General features: G+C 39.6%; 1 protein-coding gene across 5 annotated transcripts in view; it reads right to left on the reverse strand.

The window, feature by feature from the left end:
* Positions 1-23512, reverse strand: part of LOC136873946 (uncharacterized) — a 115986-nt gene that overhangs the window by 68152 nt on the left and 24322 nt on the right. The window lies entirely within an intron of this gene.

The following is a 23512-nucleotide window of genomic DNA, read 5'->3' on the forward strand; positions in this document are numbered from 1 at the left end:
TACTTTTTATGCAAACAAGGGACCATACAAATGATGTGTATGTGGGCAGTCTGTTATACAGAAAAAGGTTTAATATACGAGAGCTGTAAATAACGTGATGGCAACGTGGTCCAGACACTCGCAGGAGATTGGGCATACGCAAATAGGATATGGGAGCAGTCTAGCGTTGTTGTCGATGTGCAGTGTGCATCTGATAGGCATCCAGTTGGGAGTGTTGCTGCTGTGTGGTGTTGAAGTGAAAAAATGCATCAGAATGATATGGAGAGTTACGTGAAGCCTGTGACGAGAATACATTACCATATAGGACGGTTGCACGATGGGTCAAGGCGTTTTGTGCGGGTCGGAATGAGACTGCGGATCTGCACCGCACAGGGTCATGTTTCCGTAGACCGTTGACGGACGGTCTGGGAATTATCCGTAGAGGTTGGTTTCGGTTATCAAACGGTGTGGCACATAGGCTACTGACAAAATGTCTTAATATGAGGAAAATTGCATCCCATTGGGTTTCACATCAACTTAACGATGTACAGAAATGGCACCGGTATGCACTGGCTGGCATCCATCTGCAGAGATCCCGCAACGAAGGAGACACATTTCTGCAGTGCATTGTTGCCATTGACGAGACGTGAGCACGAGCCTGAATTAGAGTGTCCAGCGAATGAATGGCATCACCCAGGTTTGCCACATCCCCAGAAATTTCGACAGGAACCCAGTCAGGTGAAGCTTATGATGATCGTCTCATATGACTACGAGGGTGTTATTCTTATGCATGCTGTCCCTGAGGGACAACAAACCGTCAAAAGTGACTACTAATGTCGATTTAAGGAGCGACCTCTGAGTCCGGCTATGCGATGGAAACGTCCATGTTTATTGCGAGACGATCACCCTACTGTGTTGCATAACAACACACATTGTCATGTCACAATCAATGTCAAGCTCTTATTGCAACAGTGGCATTGAGAGGTCTTGGAACACACACACCGTACTCAGCAGACACGTGTCCTTGAGATCAACTCGTTTCCAAAGTTGAAGGAACCCCTCCGAGGCCGCAGATTTCCTGATATGGCATCTGTACTCTGTGCAGTAGGGCACTCCATCACTGTCATCAACGGAGAACGTCTTGCGAACAGTCCCCAGTGGCTTCCCGTCATTTGACAAAAGGCAACAGACTTTGCGGGTGACTACACTGAATGTAATGCAACTGTACTCATTAGTTCATTAAACATTGCATTCTATTAATATCACCACTAGTTTATTTACAGCCCTCAAAGAACATCACTACAAAATGAAACATGCTCATTTGTGTTGTAGGGGGGCATCGCATAAAAAAGGTCGAGCCTGTTAACCCTGAAAGAGTGCATCCCTGGGTGACAGATAGGGGGCTCACAGACAGGTATGTGGACTGGTTCAGACACTTTGGAAATGGACCTGCAGATCAAGATAGGCCAATTCCTGGAGCTTAATGATATACTGGGACGTCCTCTCTCCAGGGTATATAAATATGGAGGGAGAGCCCTAGCTAAGAGTAAGCGTGAAGACTTCAACAGTATCTGCAGTGGAGAAGATAGTCTTTTGATACAGTGTAAATGGCAGAAAATGAAGTCCTGTACTCTGGTTCAACATGAGGAAAGGTTTCCTCATTATCAGCGAAGGCAGAGATGATGGCCTTCAGTACAGCAGAGCTGATGGAGAAGGGAGCCCATTTTTCAGGGTTGAGTGTACATTTCCTGAGGGAGGCCAGCAGCTCCAACAATACCACGTAGTGGCACGTAAGGATGGATTTTACTAGCAAAACTACAATGGACGTGGAAGCCTCTACGGTTCCCACACGGCAGCACAGAAAGGAAATATGAACTCCTGCTGCACTATCTTTCCAAAATATTCAATGTGGTTATGGTTAGAGTTACTAAAGCAATGACCCTTAGTTCAGGGCATTCCGTAAGAGAGAAGAGGGTGCTAGGAATTCCCTTGAAGACATTTAACCCTACAAAGACGAAGGTTTGGTTGTTACACGGAGGTCCAAGGTGGAAGGGGGCGGCGCTTCCGATGCCCATTCTAAAAAATATGTAATAAAGCTGGATTCTACTGACATAAATTATCAAACAGCACTTAATGAATAATTTGTACGGAAAACTTCAGTATACAATATTAAATTGAAATTCAATTCATCCAGATATTGGTCACAAACACAAATCTCTTTCTTGTCAGTCAGAGTTATTTCTTGGCTCATATTTTAAGCAGATTACAGTTTTATTGCTTCTGCAACAAAGTTATCTGTCAAGGAATGTATACCATAATCATCTTTATCATTAACATCATTTGATCCTATATTAAATCCAGCTAAATATTAGTCAGAAACTCAAATCAAACACGAATTTCTTCAACTGAAGAAACGAAAATATTTTGCTCAATACTGTCCTCCTCTTCCAAACATTCAGTTTATCTCTTCAACACTAAATTTATTTTGACTCATGTTGACTCACAGCTTATATATCTTTTGTGAAAAGTACTAAGAGTGTAAGTAAAAATTTACCCATTTCTTGATTATGGTAGCTTTAAAGTAGGAGTACAAGTAAATGTTGTTTGCCATTATGGAACTATATCATAGTGATATAATAATGTGTAAAGTGGCTCCTGGTAACGAATGAAAGTTTCAAATGGCTCTCCTGAAAAATCAACTTTTGTGACATACTCTTAGTACTTTTCACAAAACATATTCACCTAAGGAATAATACATAAACAGACTATTTTATCTTTAACATTACAAGCACACACTAACTGCTAATCTAACAACCAGTATTATACACAAAGAGAGGAAACCAATGAATCAGTTTCCATGACTGGAAAAGGCAACAACAATGCCCCACGCAGCAAACAGGTAACAGATAGCGATGCCAGTGTCTGCTGCATCAATAGTTGTAATAAATGGTATCACAAAGATTGTGTCTGTATCAGCGCTGGAGACTATACTACTCTCCAGAAACCTAGCTGCACATTGTTATGGCTTTGTAAACCTTGTAAAAGGGAGCTAGAATACCTCAAAAGAAGAAGAAGCGAACTCAAAGATATCAGAAAAGAAATACAAACATTACAGGAAACAATCCTAGCCAGAGTCAGAAGAAATGAGGAAATTCTTCGAAAACCACATCTGCAAACACAAGTATGAGGGATGAGAGTTTTCTACCTAATCAATACTTTATTATACGAAGTGTCTAATAATTTAAATTACATTAAAACACAGTACCGGTTTCGACCTGTTTAACAGGTCATCGTCAGCTGTTGATGAACCTGCTTATTCAATAGCGACTGTACAGAATACAACATTGCCATTATTCTAATAGCCAAAACTGCATGGCTATATGTGGGAAAGATAAAGGAAAGAACCACAGAAGATAACATTAAGAACTATTTAATAAGAAATGGCATTCCACACACATAAAAGCATGTGTAATGCTTAATATAGCTGAACCCATGAAAGCCTGCAAGTTGGGAATTCCTTCTGAATTTCTACAAACAGAAAAACCCGACTTCTGGCCTGCAGGTATTCTAGTTAGAAGATTTTCTTTTCGAGGCCAAAGATGCAACATTGGAGTGTCCCTCGAATAACAAAATAATCAAGAATCTTCTCTGGAACATCAAAGAACTAAAAAAGGCCTTACTATTCATACCTTCAGAGACAATGGAACATTTTGATATCATCATAGCTATGGAAACTTTTCTTTTAGAACCAACAGACCTACCAAAATTCTATAGATACCACACATTTGCAACACCAACAGGAGGTAGACCAGCTGGATGAGTTTCATACTTCGTCAAACCAACAGTAGGAAGAGTAAATGAAATCCAGAGAAGTGAAAACACAATCATAGTTAGGACCACGGAACTAACATTAAATAGGAATTTATATCACTCCAGATAATCCAATAGAAGATGTAATAGAATCAGTACTTAATGCAACAGAGAAACTAAATACTGCAGAAGAAGTGATAATAGTAATTCTAAATTCCCATGGAGGGAATTAGATATTTTTCCACCAATAGAGCATATCATAAGTGGGTAGGGTCTGACACATCCCACTCTGACGAGTCTAGTGTCAGACCTAAGACGAAATGCTGGTTAATAGAGCAAACGCCTGAAAAGCCATACATCTAATTTTTGATCTGATTTTTGAGAAGTGATAATCGCGGGTGACCTCAACTGCAGGATAGACAAGCCGAACGCAAAATCAGAGATAGTTATCCAAATCCTGAGAGAAGGTTTCACAATGATAAACAAAAAAAGATCGTAAAACATACTTTGCTCCAAATGGCTCCAGCGCAATCGATCTTGTATTCTACAGAGAAGAAATATTTGTAATAAAGAAACAGGTAGGTCTATGATCCTCAGGGTAAACATCAATCAGAAAACATATACCCATCTGCACAGAAATTGAACGCAAAGACACACGGAAATCGCTAATCCCCAATGATAAGGACATAACACTTTCAGGAAATACTGATAGAACGAAACCGCAAGACCACCCGAATATACAAAAGGCAAGAGCACTTGTAGCTCGAGGACACCTAGATGAAGCAGTAGAAATTGCTACTAATCTGACAGGAAGCTGCTTTGCCTGTGAAAGAAAGGAGAGCACAAAAATGGTTTGACAGACAGTGCCATATAGCACGAAAAGACACTTTACATACGTTATATTCAGTCAGAAAAATGGAGACCGCTGATTACTTGGAAGCATACGCCATTAAAAGAAGGAATTACAGAAAACTTCTAAAAGACAAGCGAGCTGAATATCTGGAAGCAGAAGCAAAGAAGCTTGTAGTCGAAACAGAAACAGGCCCATTTGCTGCCCTCAAGAAAAAGCAAGCGTGCAGAGTGAGGGAAATACCAATAGAAACATGGGAAAAACACTTCTCAGTGCTTCTAAACAGAGACAGCAGGGAAACGTGACACCGCAAACCACTATATCAATCCAGAACACGAAATTAGACTAACCACAGGGGGAGGGCACAGACTGTAATGGGTAAAGGAAAAAAGGGAAAGACAGAAGGACCGGACAACATCTATATAGAACACTTCAAAAGTACTCAAGACTACTTACTACAGCTTTGGACAGAACTATTCAACAAATGTCTAAATTTAGGCAAAATACCGGAAGTTTGGAGAACGGCAACGCTGAAGATACTCTACAAAAGGAAAGGAGAAACTGACAACCCCGACTCATATAGAGGTATAGCTCTAGAAAGCAATCTATACAAAGCATTTGCAACTATCGTAGCGAATCCCCTGAATGACGAAATAAGAGCCATTCATACCCGAATGCCAACTAGGCTTCCGCAAAGGAAAAAGCACATTACAAGCTGCAACATACTTAAAAGAAAAAAGTAGAAGAGGCACTGAGGTACCCGAAAGGGAAATACTATGTCGTCTTTGTTGACTACAAGAAGGCTTTTGATCTTATCGATAGAGATATCCTGATAGGAAAATTAAAACAAATGATTGGATACAACACGCTCGTGAGAATCACTGAGACCATACTAGACTACAACCTAATCAAAATTGAAGATGGAGCATCCTCTTCTGGGAAAGTAATTCAAACAAATGGGGTACTTCAAGGAGACCCCCTAAGTCCACTACTATTCAACGTAGCAACGGCAGATATCACACAAATAATGACGGACTCTCCTGAGACTACTCTAATAATGTACGCTGATGACATGGCACTGGGATCGTGCTCGAAGGCAGAACTACAGATGACAATGATGAAGTTGAAGCTTGGGCTTCAGATAACAAATTTGAAATTAATCAGGAAAAGACAGTACAGATGGTGTTCAGAAAAGGTGGCAAGACGGCCAAGGATGACGCTATATCATTAAAAAAATAAAACACTAGAAATAGTCAAGAAATTCAAATACGTGGGCACCACGTTCCAAATGAGCATGACATCCTTCAATGACCACGTTATAGACAGAACAACAGCAGCAATCAGAGCCATTCACAATATCAAAAATATATCTATGATATCCCTAAACACAGCGATGACTTTATTCAAGACCGCAATAACTCCAATTGTCACATATGGAATCGAAATAATATGGGACAACCTGACAATCGGTGACTTGGAGAGGATTCCTCAAGAAGGTCCTAGGAGTAGGTAAACTGGCAACCTCCAGACTTGTTAATTACTGGCACGGGAAACCTACTTCATTGAAGATCTACGACTCAATCTACCATTGCAATCTACCAGCCCCTTCCAAGAGCTTCAGAGAAAACTTATTCAGAAACGTGCGGAAATAGACCCCGAATTCTATGGCAATGTCAAAAACATATCAGATGTAAGGCTTTTCAGGCGTTAGCCTTACATCTGATATGTTTTCGACATTTTTGACATGCTCTATTGGTGAAAAATATCTAATTCCCTCCATGGGAATTTAGAATGTTCCATTCTACGGCAATGACGCCACGATTGATCTAAGTGGACCAAACAACTTCAAGAACAAAGACATGTCGTAACAAGATATGCGATACATGGCTTCCACCACAAAATATGTGTAAAGACAAAATTCCACAACCCAACAGGTCACTGTGTTTGTACAATTTGTAAGGAAAAGTACGACCGGTACCATCTGCCAAACTGCAAAAACAGACTAAAAACTCTAACAGAATACAGCAAAATGTAAATCAACACAACAAACTTAATACTCATTCGAGTGCTCCTTATAAATGTATATAACAACAACCAGTCTTGTTTCTTCAATAATTTGTTATTTTTTGTGCATTACTGGAACCTACTTGGGCAAGGCTGATGTAAAAAAAACAATGGTATTTATAAGTAGACAAAGTGGTCTTCACTTAAACCAAGGGAGGGCCTCACAGGCCCATAGCGGTTTTGATCGCCATTTTAAAATACCGGTAAGAAAAAAAAGCTTCAAAATTATTTAGTTTATTATGGTTTAAACTTATGACTCAAATAACAATATAATTTCTTTACAACCAGTGCAAAGAGTATACCTCATTACAAGAAGTAATTTATTATGTTTACAATAGCAGCTCTATCATCAATACCTTCAAGCTACTGTATAATCCCGAATACCACCCGCATTTCCCCCCCCCCCCAAATTTTGATTCTAAATCTTGGGTGCGGGTCGTATTCAAGTCGTTCATTCTCGTAAATATTTACTACGTTTACATGGAGTTTTGAAACAGATTTGAATACGGTTACCATACTCAAAATACCACATGTAAAAGGGCATTCAGGTCTTACTAGGTTTTAATTGCGTTCTAGAAAACAAGATCGATTTTTTCAATACAGTTACTGTGACATGTAAACGCGAAATGTAAGGTAATGAAATATGGTAAGTCAAAGAATATGGGTAAATATGCAGTAAATATGAAAGCTGCTGCTGCGGATGCTCGATCGTCATTTGTTTCACAAGTGTTGCTGGCATGCTGGGTACGCAAATAACTGATCTTGCGGGATATTGTACTTTGCAAGAGTTGAGACTGTTGGTTACGGAAGTCTACCTCGCTCACATTCGAGTTCAGTATCTGTCCCATGAAAGTGCTGTCTCGATAGTAAGCGATGGATTCAAAACGGCATCTGCGGTCATTTACTGTGCATGAGAAACTGAAGCTGAATTATACGGAAATCGTGCCGTTAGCAGAAAGTGCGATATTGATGAATCGTGCATTCCTGATTGGTGGAAGAAGGTAAAACTTCTGAAAAGTAACGGCGATTGCAGAGCGTTCCGCGGGCGGAGTGCAGTGTTTCCGGAAATTGAAGAACGACTCCACAAATTTGTGATAGAAAAACATGAGTTAGGATATGGTGTTGCTAGTGAAATGTGTCGCTTGAAAGCACTAGAGATCTCAAAAGAACTCAAAACACAGGGTTTTACAGCAAGCCACGGGTGGATCCAAAACTTTTATCAGAGAAAGGGATTGTGCATTCAGAGACGTACGTCTATTTCACATCTCCCTGGGGTGTATGAAGAAAATTAATGGTCTTTCAGTGTCACATTATTCATTTGAGGAAGCAAAATTCTTATTGGGGTTTCAAATTGGGAATGCTGACCAGACACCTGTCTATTTTGAAATGCAGTTGGAAAATACAGTGGATACGAAGGGTTCTAAAAGTGTAACCATCAGAACAGGTGGTAATAAAAAGCAACGATGCACAGTAATGTTGTGCATATTAGCGGGTGGAACCAAACTCCCTCCAAATGAATGTGGTTCTGGAAAGGAAAACACTTCCGGAAGGAAACTTGCCATCTGATGTAATTGTTAGAAAACATGAGTCCGGCTGGATGGACAGTGCATTAGTTGAGGAATGGGTGAAGTGCATTTGGCAACGTCGCCTGGGAGCTTTGTTACAAAAACGAAACATGCTTGTGTTGGACAGTTAACGAGGACATACAACTGACGCCGTAAAAGATAAGATGAGGAAAGGAAAAACCGATCTTGCGATAATTCCAGAACTCACTTCTATTCTACAGCCATTGGATGTGTGTGTGAACCGGCCTTTCAAAACTGCAATGAAACTGTTTTACACCGAATGGATGTCTTATGGTGATCACGCGTTAACACCAACCGGACGAGTGAAGAGGCCTGAAGTGGGACTAATATGCAGCTGGATCAAGACCGCATGGGCGCACATTCCCAACGATCTAGTGTCAAAAGCTTTAAGAAATGTGGAATTTCAAATTCAGTGGACGGTAGTGAGGACAACTATTTGTGGAAAGATGCCTGTGACGAAAGTTCCTATGGTGAAACTTCTGATGAGGACAGTGAATTGTGAATGATCTGAGTATTGGACCAATTTTATTTACGATTTTTGTGATTTTATTAATTGTAAGCTGTTTGAATTTATATTTGGGGTATATTTGAAGAAAATTAAATATGTATGTAAGTTATTTGATTTTTTATATTTTTCCGTATCTTGCTGTCTCAAATTTAGGGTGCGGGTCTTTTTCGGTGGCGGGTGGTATTCAGGATTATATACGGTACATCCCCAGCACTTGTATACATGAATGTCCCCTGCAGACTGCACAGGTCATATTACCAGGAACCAGATGGACTTCATCCTCAATTCAAGTCATCTAGCCCTGGTGCGGATGTAAATTGTGACCACAATCCCATCATCATGGATTTCAAACACCATTGCTTTGTCAAGATCAGAGGCTCTGAAAAACCTAGTTGCACTGATATACAGAGATTTAACAACCTTAAGGCACAAGCTCAAACAACCCTAAAGCTTGAAGAGCAGTTATGTGTAGCAAACAACTCAGGAACAGTCAATAATGAATCACAATGGAGTGTCCAAAAGAACATACTCAAGAAACAGACACTGGATAGTCAAGCAGCCATAGATGACTGATGAAATACTGCAACTTATGAAAGATAGACAAACTGAAGCACAGGGATAGAGATTAGTACAAAGAGTTGAACAGGGCAGTGTGGAGAAAATAAAGGGAGGCTAAAGACCTTTGGCTGGTGGAAAGATGCAGAAAAAATGAATATCTTCAGGAGAAACATAACTTATTTCACTTCCGTAAGAGAATTAAGGAACTTGCAGGGAAATATTGCAAGCCACATAAAGCTATACTGAGGGATGCTGAAGAAAATCTGAAGTGCTGGAAGGCGTACGTTGAGAATCTATTCTGTATTCATGAATGCAATGAAGCAAATCTTGACATAACAAAAACGGAAGTACTGTAAGCAACAAGCTCCAGAAAAACGGTAATGCTGTGGGTCTGGACAAGATATATGTAGAAACTATCAAACTTATTGCTCAAGGCGATTCTAACTGCATTATTTAACACATTATATGAGGCTGGATAAATTCCATCTGGTTAAGAACACCTTTAGTTACCCTACCTAAAAAAGCAGGTGCATCGCACTGTGATAATTATTGCATAAATCAGCCTAATGTCCTAATCTTACATATCATCCACAACTTGTATCTACACAAAATGTGAACGACAACTATTAAATAAACAAGAAAAATGACCGGGAAACCACAACACGACATGGAAAAATATGTTCTCAACTACGTTACCAAGAACACATACACATTAGCTAATATTTTTGAAAAACAAGGTTTAAAATTAACCTTTAGAATGAACAAGACACTGCAGAGACACATCAGCAAGTGCAACCTAAACAAAAAAAAAAACCCTTTCTGCAAGTCAGGAGTCTGTGAACTCACGTGCCAAGAACCTAACTGCAATGCCACATGTAGGCCACACAAAATGCAATTTCCACACAAGACACAAAAACACAATCAAATATAATTGGCATTCAGCCTTTGGAGAGCACATATACATCAGTTCACACCTTTTCAGACATCAACACAGATCTAAAAATTTTACACATCGAAGAAAAAAAAAAAAAATCTCTAAGGAAGGAATCAAAATTTACATCGAAAAAAAAAAAAAACCCCAACCTAAATGACCATACACGTTAAAAAATTTCCCACTCTTAGCTCTACTTACATAAGATCTGGTCAACACTTACTCTTTAAATTAGCACTTAACGACCTTTAGAGTATGGTTTATCATAAAAATAACATAAAATAGATACTCTTTATTTCAATTCCATATTTTATTTAACCCAAAATCATTAACTTGCATTTATCCACAACACACAAAATACATTACAGTATAACATGAAGAAGGTAATAACCTTCAAGGTTAATAACCTCCTCTCCCCTCTCCAGTAGATGAAGGAAGATTCCACAATGCTCTCCTCGCTCTGCTCCTTTTTCCCCATCCCTTCTCCATGGTACAGTATGCTAGATTGTAACATGGAGAAGGAATTAACCTGCTCTCCACTCTCCGATAGGAAGGATCCACAATGTTCCACTCACTCATCCCCTGCTTCCCCACCTCCCCCCTCTGTGGAACAGTATGCTATTCCCACAACTTTCCACTAGCCTCTCCATGACCACAGTCTGAAATAGTGTTTGGAGACAACGGACTAAGCTTCAGCAGTCTAGATAAGTACAGAAGTATTTCTTTTTTTTTTTTTTTGCTTTACGTCGCACCGACACAGATAGCTCTTATGGAGATGATGGGACAGGAAAGGCCTAGGAATGCGAAGGAAGCGGCCGTGGCCTTAAGGTACAGCCCCAGAATTTGCCTGGTGTGAAAATGGGAAACCACGGAAAACCATCTTCAGGGCTGCCAACAGTGGGGTTTGAACCCACTAATTCCCGGATGCGAGCTCACAGCTGCATGCTCCTAACCACATGGCCAACTCACCCGGTTTCCATTATGTTGATAAGGTATGATTGTATATTTTTACGATCAGTATTTGTTAATACTTGTTCATATTATCACCTAACTCTCTATCATTGTCAAGTTCATGCAATGTAAACAATACTGTACATATATATGCATGATTTATGTGATTTGATAGAATCTTACAGTGTTCTTGTAGAATGAAACATGTCATTCTTTGTATAATAGTGTGTATTTTTTACAGGTATGTTTATATTGAAATGTTTGTGTGTTTGAGAGACTGTAAAGTTTTTAATATTACATTTCACATAAAAGTCACATATGAGGTGCTGCAGCTGCAATGTATGGAAGAGACAAAAACTCTTCTATGGAAACGTCTACTGAGCACACTGTACACTATTACCATACACCATGATAAAAATAAGACCAACATATGAGCTTCTGAAACTTTAAATATGTACATCCAGCAATCTACATTAAAACATTTTATGTACGCCAAACCATTATCTCTTTTCTCTATGAGGTCGGGTATGAAGTGAGATGAAACATCACAGCAAATTTTTATGATCGGATGCACTTCCTGACGTCAATCTCTAACCTACTCCTGTCCAATAACACCAACGGGTCTGCTCAAGGGTTGATGCCTCCATCCGATGGTCGCATCACCATCAACAGAACAATATGCCCTCAATCCATATGAACACTGCGGAGACGTTTGGAACTGAATCCAGGCTTTTGAGCATGCAATCTAGTGATTAGAAATTGTATACCACCACCTCTAAAGGTGAATTTTTTTTTCAGCCAATGGAACTGGACTTGACACCTTAATGATCATGACCACCAGTAAAACATTAATGCTTGAGAAATTCCTTAATGTTAGTTTGTTTTGTATACTTCGGTTCAGCAATGATATTTTCTCTATGGGCAATTAAGTCTTATATCAAATTTAGACCTTTTTCATCATTCTGTGTACAACAGAATTCATTCTCAACAAAGTCCAGCGCCTCAACGAACAAGGTTACTGGCAGCACATCAATTTCCATATATTCTTCAACGTAGGCATTAGCAAAACCTTAGCTACTTTCATCAGAATCAACATTTTCGCCCTCCTTACCTTGGATTGATTGAAGAATCGTTTTCGTGTCTCCACTCTCACACTCTATTGAAATAACTGTATCAATTTCAATATACTGTAAAGGTTAGGTTCTACCCTGTAACCTGCTGCATTAATTACCAGTTGTGTTGCTTCCAGCTGACAGAGTACAGTATGTACTGTACTCAATGAAAACTGGACAATTTCTGCCTTATTCAACATGTTTAATATACATATACTTATTCCTTCTTCCACATGCCTAACAAAGAAACCTGTTTCACTTTCCTTGATGTCATGTCTTTCTCAATGCAGTCTTTAGCGCTGCCAGTAGCTCAAGAAGTCACTGTGAATTCGACTTGACAGCAAATTTCATGTCCCTGACACACTCAATAGCTTGTTCACGAGTGCATATTTTTCCTGACTTTCTCTTTCCTCCTCCTCTTCCTGGTCTTCGTCCCTTGGATTATCATCTTCATTCTCTGTACACCAGATCTTCAGAAGCTGTACAGCAGACTGAAAACTGTACTGAGTAACAAGCTGGTCATCGCTGCGAATGTATTCGTCTACATTACATGCAAAATTCTGTTGTTGGCTCAGCGTAGATATCAGTACAGCATTTTCAGTCACTTCCTCAGGTGTGCCGACGTCATCATTTCAGAAAATCCTGGTTTTGCAAAACACTTTACAACTGTTTGAGGTTTGATCTGCTTCATAACCAAACTGATCCAGTTGACAGCATCCAGTATGGAAACTGAGCATGCAAGGAAGTTACAGTGTTCTCCCTAGGACCTTTTTAATGGGTGCACCGCCCGGCTAACATAACCTAGATATGTGAAAGTTACATAATATGAACACATATCTGAGTCATCAATTGTTTTGAATTAAAATATACTGTGAAAATGTTTACTTAAATAATAAATATTCATTGTTGTCAGCATAATTACATTGGAGTTTCTGAGTGCTTTGCTTGACTATCAAGTAGCGTTGTGCGTGATCGGCTCTTGGATCAGCGTGGATTTGCAAGCAAACACTCGGCTCGATTCCGTATGACGACACAAACCCGCACGGCACTCCACAGCACCGGAGTGGCAAGCCTGATGATACGTGATTAACGAACGAGCAGTAGAACACTAGAAGTTCAAAATTCTCCGTTAATACTTGAATTAATAACGACTATAACAAATTCCAAGCAATACAAATGGAAGAAATACACCGTATAATATTTTCCAGGATCGTTAGAGAGCATTATAAGAACAGGATAGTGATTGTGATATATTAATAACGTTTTTTTTTTCCTAGTTGCTTTACGTCGCACCGACACATATAGGTCTTATGGCGACGATGGGACAGGAAATGGTTAGGAGTGGGAAGGAAGCGGCCGTGGCCTTAATTAAAATATAGCCCCAGCATTTGCCTGGTGTGAAGATGGGAAACCACGGGAAACCATTTTCAGGGCTGCCGATAGTGGGGTTCGAACCTACTATCTCCCGAATACTGGATACTGGCCACACTTAAGCGACTGCAGCTATCGAGCTCGGTAATAACGTTCTAAAACGCAACATTCTAACTACATTCTCTCGATATAGAAATATATCTACAAAACAACTGGAGAGAATTCTGTTGCAGCAGCATTATTAAGTTATGCAGCCCAATGTGATGCTTGGAACCGGCATCCTCCCAGTCAATTTGGTGAGGTCATTAATGGTGTTATACTACTAACAATAATGTTATCTTTACGTTCCACTAGCTATTTTGAACAGTTTTCGGAGATGCCTAGGCGCCGGAATTATGTCCTGCGGGAGTTCTTTTATGTGCCAGTAAATTTACCGAGTCTGACGTATTTGAGCACCTTCAAATACTACCAGAGTGAGTCAGGATTGAACATGCAAGTTGGGGTCAGAAGGCCAGCTCCTCAACTGTCTGAGCCACTCAGCCGGGCAACAATATCACTAGCAGTTACAGAGAAATTACCGACATTCAGTCCTTCAGTACTTAATTTCACGAGGTGGTAAGGCGAATACCACACTAATCTTAAATGAAATTATCGTCAATTAAGATTTAACTGAGTTTGGGGTTGTATTCATTATTTTATTCTTACTTTGAAATATATGTACTTTGCATATATTGAACCATACCATTGTCTTGTAGCCATTAAGCGCTATTTTAAACAGACTTCCGTCGTTATATCACGATTTCGTTCCCGCTAGTTTCGCTGTTAGGTTTACAAGTAATTTTACGAACGGTCAGATATACCGACGCGTATTCCCATGAACTCTATTCCGGAGCAGTGTCCATTTCCAGGCATAGGACTTGACTTGAGACCACCCTGGTGAAAGTTTAATGGGGCTTATGGTTCCAATCTCTAGCTAGCTTCAGGTAGTTTCTGTCTGAAATTTTAGATGGCGCTGGAAGTCATTCACACCGTGTAGATAGTTGTAGACAGGTTCTGTAGATGGCACGCAAGTAGGCATGAAATGAGCGATATTAATAATTAAAGGCAGTTTGCCTCGAAGTGATGTATTTCAAGTCTAACCTCAATCAGTGGGCCCTTCTGACAAAGAATTAGTCGTACCATGTCAAGTATTATGGAGATAATATTGCTGGATTGCACTGAATCCGACTTTACCCAATCGATTAACCTTGTTTGAACTAATATCTATTTTAAGCAATAGTTCCCATGATGCTACAGTATTTGTGTTGTTTGAATTCCAAGTGCTCATGTGCTTATGCTGTAAATCTTTGTTCCTTGTGCTTGCTTATTAGAAATATATTTCGCCAGTCCTCCTGAAATGTATTTCCTGTTTGGGTACACCTCAGGGGCTGGAAGCTTAACGGATATTGATGTGATATCCCATTCTCTTGCATATGGTGTGCTCTGTTGCCTTGCTTTTGAAGGGATTTCTTATTTGTTATAATATCAGCTTTGTGTTAATGTGTCAATCATTCATTTGAAGTTAAAGCAACTTTGAGGTGTGAGGTTATGTTCTCAATAACATGGTATGCCATACGAACTAGGGGTATCAGATCATTATTTACAACATGTCCGGCTCCATGGCTAAATAGTTAGCGTGCTAGCCTTTGGTCACAAGGGTCCCGGGTTCGATTCTCGGCAGGGTCGGGAATTTTAACCTTAATTGGTTAATTTCTCTGGCATGGCGACTGGGTGTGTGTGTCTTCATCATAATTTCATCCTCATCACGACGCGCAGGTCGCCTACAGGAGTCAAACCAGAAGACCTGCACCTGGCGAGCCGAACATGTCCTCGGACACTCCCGGCACTAAAAGCCACACGCCATTTCATTTAATTTTTTCATTTACACATAGTAAGTACTTGAAAATAAAAATATATGAATTACAATGTATTGGGCATGGAAGTAGTAGAGGGGTGGCGAGGGTTGGGGAAAGGAGGGGGAGGGGGGAGCTGTAAGCATAACCAGATGTGCGTCACTGCGCCGGATGTTACTTCTCTGTGCTATCTGTTGATAATAACAGTAAGGTATTGCACACAATGCGCACTGTGGCTATCTCAAATTTCGGACTAAAACTACAAGCGCCTGGTGGCATGGTACTGAAATTCATCATTGAGTTGCATCTCTATTCTATACTATCCTCTTTGCTCGAGACTGACTTTCCCAACTCCACTCCATCGCTAGCTCATCACAGTGGTTTACCAATTACTTTAATATAGTATTTGGTATTACGCATTTGCTACGGCAGCCATTTTGACATAAAATAACGATCTACAATCGAATATGAAACACAGGAATTGATAGAGTATGTATTAGAGTTCAGTGTCACCAAATACAGTAGAGACAATACGCGACACTCAGCGAGATATCGAGGGACAGCTATTAGAGCTCTCTCTAGCGGATTGACCTGAGAACTACTGATTCTGTCATAAGAGCATGTGTATTTGTGTGTGAAGTTTTGGTGTTATTTATGCGTTTTCAGTGAGTTGACATAATTAAATAGTAGCGTGTGTCATTCCTTGATATCTCCTGTCAACATAAGGGCAAAGGTATGTGCTGTGTTTGGCTGCAGTAACTATGAAGTAGCGAAGAATGCACGGTCTTTCTTCCGTTTCCCTCGTGACAAAAAAATGCAAGTAATATTGTGTTTGCATATATATTCTTCCAGTGACAAAGATATTTTTATAGTACTTCATAATCTTCTGACCTGCTCGACCCATATTTTAAATGGCTTAAAATATAATACGCATATTTTATTGTATAGTGCAGCAGTTAATCTTCAATACCGATGTGTTGTTGTAGGTGTGATCTGTGGGTTTGATTTAACTCAGGAAAATACATATGCATATGAGTGTGGCTGGTTGTTTCAAGTTACCCCATATGGAATGCCGTAATACGTTGTCAGGCACTGAAGAAAATATGGGTGATTTAAGAAATGTACATATTTTGTTGAAACAATATGATGCAAATTTGCTTTATCCTAATGTAATGGCATTATGGCAAGTATTGCTTATAGGGAAAGTTTGAATTTTTTGAGGCTGAATTTTATAGATTTTCTTTCTGTTAGTAGGCTTTAAGTTAAAAGGAAAATTGTCCAGCTCTTAAATGTAAATTCATTGAATCATGTGTGTAAGGAATGTGCCGATATTTTTGTTGACAAGTGTTTTAATATGATGATACAATGCTTGTAAATAAGAAAAAAATCTATCCATGAAACTTTAGGCAGGAATACTAAAGCTAAAAAGTAATGCATAAATGAAAGATCAAGCCCTTTCACAGTAGTCTTTTTTTTTTTGCTAGTCGCTTTACGTTGCGCCGACACAGATAGGTCTTATGGCGACGATGGGACAGGGAATGGCTGGGAGTGGGAAGGAAGCGGCCGTGGCCTTAATTAAGGTACAGCCCCAGCATTTGCCTGGTGTGAAAATGGGAAACCACGGAAACCCATTTTTAGGGCTGCCGACAGTGGGGTTCGAACCTACTATCTCCTGAATACTGGATACTGGCCGCACTTAAGCGACTGCAGCTATCGAGCTCGGTCACAGCAGTCCATTTCACATCTTGATTATACGTCTAATTTCAGTCTTTAAATAATAACCTGTTAAATAATTCTTCATTCATTTATCCAGAATTGCTTTAGTAACTTTGAAGTTAATGTCTTAGTAACACTTTCTTTCTAGACGTGATTTATTTATCCATTTCCGTATATACATTTCCATTGCTATTTAAATTTAGTGCGAATTTTCAGGTCAAGCCACTAGGAGCACCACTTGTGACTTGTCTCCCATTTTAACAAGGCTAAATCGGAAGTGCCGCATATTGTCTCTAGTATTTGGTGTCACTAACTTAGTTGTTTTCGAAGGAAATCTGTTTGTTCGGTGCTTAGTTTCTTTAACATTTACTACTGATACATTGGACTTTACTTAATTTATAGTTCTGATTTAATTACATTTCAACTATTGTTAATGTGTTTTCCACTTGTGCTTTACTTTATAATTCATCACAAATATTGGCGTTATTTACAATTTCTGGCGGGAATGATCTTGTGACAGTATTAACAAGATTGAGCCTCTCCTATAACCTTTTTGGACTGGTGTTAGCACCATTGAAAATAGTGTCAATCGGCCTTACGGCAATGTACCTTTTTAAGTTTATGAAATGTGGAGTTCGTTCCTGTACTCAGTTGGTGAATGTTTCCGTCTAACTGCGCATGCGCCAGCAGCCGCCTGGCGTAACTAGCCCTGACTTCGCCAGCAATAGCGGGAGCCAGTTCGCAGCGAGAAGTGGTGAATGTTTCCGTCTAACTGCGCATGCGCCGGCAGATGCCTGGCGTAACTAGCCCTGACTTCGCCAGCAATAGCGGGAGCCAGTTCGCAGCGAGAAGCCATTATGGGTGGCAGTGAGAACGTTTGCTACGCAATGGCGTGGTGGGTTATTCTGAAGCCCCCGTGATTTCCCCTTTAATGGGGATGTATCCCTGCTGGACCTTCGGCTGACCTTCTACCGTTACCTTTGAAATATAATTTTGGGTGAAAGCTTCTTCTGGATTCTTTGTAACAAGATTAAGTTCTCTGGACTCGTGGTAACCTACTTCAACAACAATGACCAGGTTTGGATTTCCCTCATTCGCCGTGAAGAAAAAAATTATCATGTGTTTTCGGGTGCGGAATAATAATAATAATAATAATAATAATAATAATAATAATAATAAAAACTTCTTTCTCCAAATTCGGACTTGACGTCGTGTGTGCTAATGCTTTTCGGAAGATTGGTTCTTCTAACTAATTGTTTTCCTAAATGTGGAAAATGCACAGTGGACTGAATTAGAAAATTCATTCTTAATTAATAACTGTTTCTTTGGCAGTATTGTAACTTTTTCGGTGTGAACCAAGGTGCCGTTTCCAAGGTATTGAGCTTAGCTTTTTCCCTTGGGGTTTCCTGTTCATAATTATGTGTATCTTTCCGCTCTGTTTCGTACGCATTCTTTCTGCTCGGGTTTTCTGTTAATTTTTTTGCTTTGTTTATTTTCCTCCAATTCTCTGATGGAGGCGCGTTTGTTTTTCCTGTTACCGTAGGAACCGATGTTGTTGGCATTATTGTTGGGATTTGGTTTATGTAGCCTGATACACAGCTCCTGTGTGGTTCTCTGATAATATTTTTGGTTGTGTGTGTCTTGTTGACTATTTTTCATGTTCGTTAATTAATTTTGCCAACCTTTTGACGTATGATTCGCTTTTTCCTTTGGCCGGGGCAGATGTGAAAACTTCTACGTTAAACTTTATTTATCTTGGAAACAGCCCCTTGGTGGAAGTTAAGTAAATTTCTTGAGCTGATGAAGAGAAACATTTTGTTTAATATTTACCTGAACCTTAATCTTGTTAACTAAAACTAGTAGTTTTCTTGGTTTATTCTTCACGTGATCGATCACATTTTATTTTACCTCTTAAGTGTTTCCGCTTGAAAGGTACGGAGGTCAACGTTTTGTTTTTCCTAATTCATGGTATTTCAATTACTAATTTGTTATCTGTTAAAACAATATCATATATTTCCATATCGTTAATGAATTAATGAATGCAACATTTTGTTATTTAAAGATTTTTAATCTGTTCTTAATTATCAGCTAATTGATATCAAAATATTTTTTCCTGATTAATTTACTATGGTTTATTTGGTTATTTACATTTAACCGTTTCCAAACATCACAAATTTATTTTCTGATATAAGTTTTTCCTTTTTCGAATTAACCTAGGTTTCTTAGCTTAACTTCATTTAAGTTGTTACATTTTATTCGGAACTAATTAAAGCTATTTTCTGTCACTAAAGTGTTGTTTTTCATTCACCACTTTGAATGGAGCACTGTCACTGTCTCCTTTGGCAATTGTAACCACGGCCTTAAGCCCCTTCCTTTCTCTGCTTCCGGTAAGTGTGTTAATTTCTCCCTTTTGGGTAATTTTGTACCATGTTGTTTTTTTTTTTTTTACCTTTGGTTGTTGTTGGTTGTTGTTGTTGTATTGTGTGTTGTTGTTTTCCTTATCCTCATTGCCCTGCGATGCGTTCGCTTTAACTTCCTTTTCAGGGCGAGCACGCTAACAACCTTCTCACCAGGGTTCTCTCTCTCTCTCTCTCTCTCTCTCTGGTGGGTAAGGTTATGAACCCATCATCCATAGGTTGTTCCAGGGACCTAGAGGATGGTGTTGGTTTGAATCTAAATTGAACTGCCTGTTTCATTTTTTGCGTTCTTGATGCCAAATTTTGTGTTCTCAAAATGAGCAGGAAATCTAGTCAAGTTTCTTTAAGAAATAACCTAGTAAAAGTAATAATTCAACACCAGATAGAATTTCCAAAAAAGACATTGCTGAGGCCGTCGCATCTGGCGAAGTGGAAAGTATTCAAACCACAAGTGAAACACTCTTCTAAACACTGCTTGTCGGGCATCAACAATGACTGGTTTAAGTAATTTATGAGGTTAGTTGTGAAATAAAATTGTATATGTTCCACATGTGTAAAATATTCATTGAAGAAACCAACAAAGGAGGTGACTTGGGTGACTATGAAGTGTGCAAGAATTCAAAAGGAGAGTTGATTCGACCACGAACAAAGCAAGCTGCATACCGATTCTTGTTCAAACTTAAGTGAAAGGCGTGCATTCAAGAAACTGGATTTGGGCAAATAGAAAAATCAGTTAACATTTTACAGAGAGATGCTTTTCTAGGAGCCCTAAGATCAATGTATTGGTTGGCAAAAAATTAACTACCACACACTACATTATACTGGAAATTGCTCAAACACTGCGAGGGTATGAGTTGTACATACCTAAGGCATCTTAATATTGGTGATAATGCTAATTATATTTCAGAAAGATTAATGCAGGAGTTACTCGATATTATAGCTTCAGAAATTAGATGTGAAATATTAAAGAACATACATTCAGCAGATTATTTCAGCATTGTGTGTGATGAAACTACAGATATTTCCTTACTGAAGCAACTTATTGTGTGCATAAAATATGTCAACCAACTTGGAAAAAAAAAGTTAATGTTTGTTTTGTGTCAACCTGCAACATCATTGATAGCAAAGCTGAGACCACAACAATTAAACTAATTGAAACCCTTGAACATTTAAGATTAAAAACTTGTAATTTGGTGGGTCTAGGATCTGACAGGGCAGCTGTCATGATTGGTAAGCAAAAGGGAGTTGCAACACTGCTAAGAAAAGAAACAAAAGGACTCATGGTAAACTCACTGCATAAACCACACATTGGCACTTCCTAGTGCCCAGACAGCAGCTGAAGTGACTTATTTAGTGAAGTTTAATAATATTTTAGGACGACTCTTTTTCTATTTTCAAAATTCCTCAGTCAGGATGGCTGGTTTAACTAAAAACGAGAATATAATGGACAGCCCTCAAATTAAACTAAAAATGGCCTGTGATACCAGATGGTTGTTTCATGACTCTGCTGTACAGTCTCTAAGAAGATCTATGGTGAGTGCTGTTGCTACACTTGAAAGAGACCACTGAAAGGAATGACATTACAGCTGAAGGCTTAAGCAAGTGCGTGAAGACATACAATTTCTTAGCTGCAATTAAGATGCTTTCAGATATCTTACCTCTCCCATGACCGGGCAAGTTGGCCGTGCGGTTAGCAGCGCACCGCTGAGAGCTTGCATCCGGGGATAGTGGGTTCGAATCCCTCTGTCGACAGCCCTGAAGATGGTTTTCCATGATTTCCCATTTTCACACCAGGCAAATACTGGGACTGTACCTCAATTAAGGCTACGGCCGCTTCCTTCCAACTCCTAGCCTTTCCTATCCCATCGTCGCCATAAGACCTATCTGTGTCGGTGCAACGTAAAGCAAATAGCAAGAAAACACCCTCTTCTGTGTACATTGTCTAGAGCTTGGCAAATGCAAGATAATGACTTGACAGTAATTGAGCCAATCTCAGAAGCCATGATACTTGGAGTCTTGCAATTGGAAGAACCTCCAGGAAGTCATTTTCAAAGTCTCAATCACCATCTTGCAGGTGAATGGTCAGACTTCCACATCACTTATTCAGACGTCGATGTTGTCACCTTCAAGACAACAATTCATGACAAGTACATAGATACTGTTATCCAACATCTAAAACACAGATATCCAGATATGCCCATAATTTCCTGCTTTTCAAGGGGGTTTAATGCAGAAAGTCAAGATCAGAATTAAGATTCTGAATTGCTTCTTGATTTCTACTCTAAAATGGGAAGCCCTCCAGTCATAAATTACAATAGCACTAAACTGGAATGGTCTGTTGCATCAAAATGTTCCAAGGAGAGTTCTTCATTAGGTTAAAACCTAAGCAAATAATGAAGTTTGTAACAACATGCGAGCTTAAGGCATCTTTCCAAATTTAGCAACATTAGTTGCTATAGGACTATCCATACCTGTGAGCACAGCTGAATGTGAAAGAGAATTTTCGGCTTTGAAGAGAGTTAAAACCTGTTTGAGAAATCGTATGAAGCAGACCGTCATATCTCTTGTTTTTCATTCTTTCCTTAATTATGTTTTAACACATTTTTAGCATCAATTATGTAGATAACTTGATCCTTTCTTTTTCACTGAAGATGGCTCAAATGGTTCATGTTTGTGGGTTACTGTAGTCATGTCCTAGTTCGTGAACCATGGGCAAGTAAGTGGCCTATTAAGTGGTCCTGAGAGTCGGGATACCAGTTGCTATGGAATGGGAGTGGGCATCTCGGACATATTCTGAGTCATGGCCCTCCTTGTGCTCAGGCAGCTAGGACTATACAATTCACCGGTGGTCCATAACCCGTTAGAGGAGAGATCCTCACTTGGACTATATGCAAGTAGGGTAGCATCCTGCTTCATGAATTTACCGAGCTCAGAACATTTTAAGCAAGCCTCGAACCTATGGGAGTAATGGAGTCCCACTCCCATTTGACAGGTGATATTCGGGTAAGGGGAGATAACGAGGAAGAGAAAGGAGATTATACGGAACCTAACAATGAAGTTTTATTACTTTGAATGAGGGACTCCTTGGAAACAACTTGGCGAACGAAATGGAATTCGATGGGGAGCTATCAATATTAATGAGGCTCATGGAAGAAAGAAGGTAGAACTGGCTGAGTCAGCAAAGAGGATGCATCTGGATGTGCTAGGAGTACGTGATATTCGGGTAAGAGGAGATAACGAGGAAGAGATAGGAGATTATAAAGTGTACTTGACGGGTGTTAGAAAGGGAAGGGCAGAGTCTGGGGTAGGGCTCTTTATCAGGAATACCATTGCACGCAACATAGTTTCTGTTAGGCACGTAAATGAGCGAATGATGTGGGTAGATTTGTCAGTTGGAGGAATTAGGACAAGAATTGTGTCCATGTATTCACCATGTGAGGGTGCAGATGAGGATGAAGTTGACAAGTTTTATGAAGCATTGAGTGACATCGAGGTCAGGGTCAACAGCAAGGATAGAATAGTGCTAATGGGCGATTTCAATGCAAGAGTTGGGAATAGAACTGAAGGGTACGAAAGGGTGATTGGTAAATGTGGGGAAGATATGGAAGCTAATGGGAATGGGAAGCGTTTGCTGGACTTCTGTGCTAGTATGGGTTTAGCTGTTACGAATACATTCTTCAAGCATAAGGCTATTCACCGCTACACATGGGAGGCTAGGGGTACCAGATCCATAATAGACTATATCTTAACAGACTTTGAATTCAGGA

Source organism: Anabrus simplex, chromosome 5 (assembly GCF_040414725.1).
Source record: "Anabrus simplex isolate iqAnaSimp1 chromosome 5, ASM4041472v1, whole genome shotgun sequence".
In the NCBI taxonomy this organism is placed as follows: Eukaryota; Metazoa; Arthropoda; class Insecta; order Orthoptera; family Tettigoniidae; genus Anabrus; species Anabrus simplex.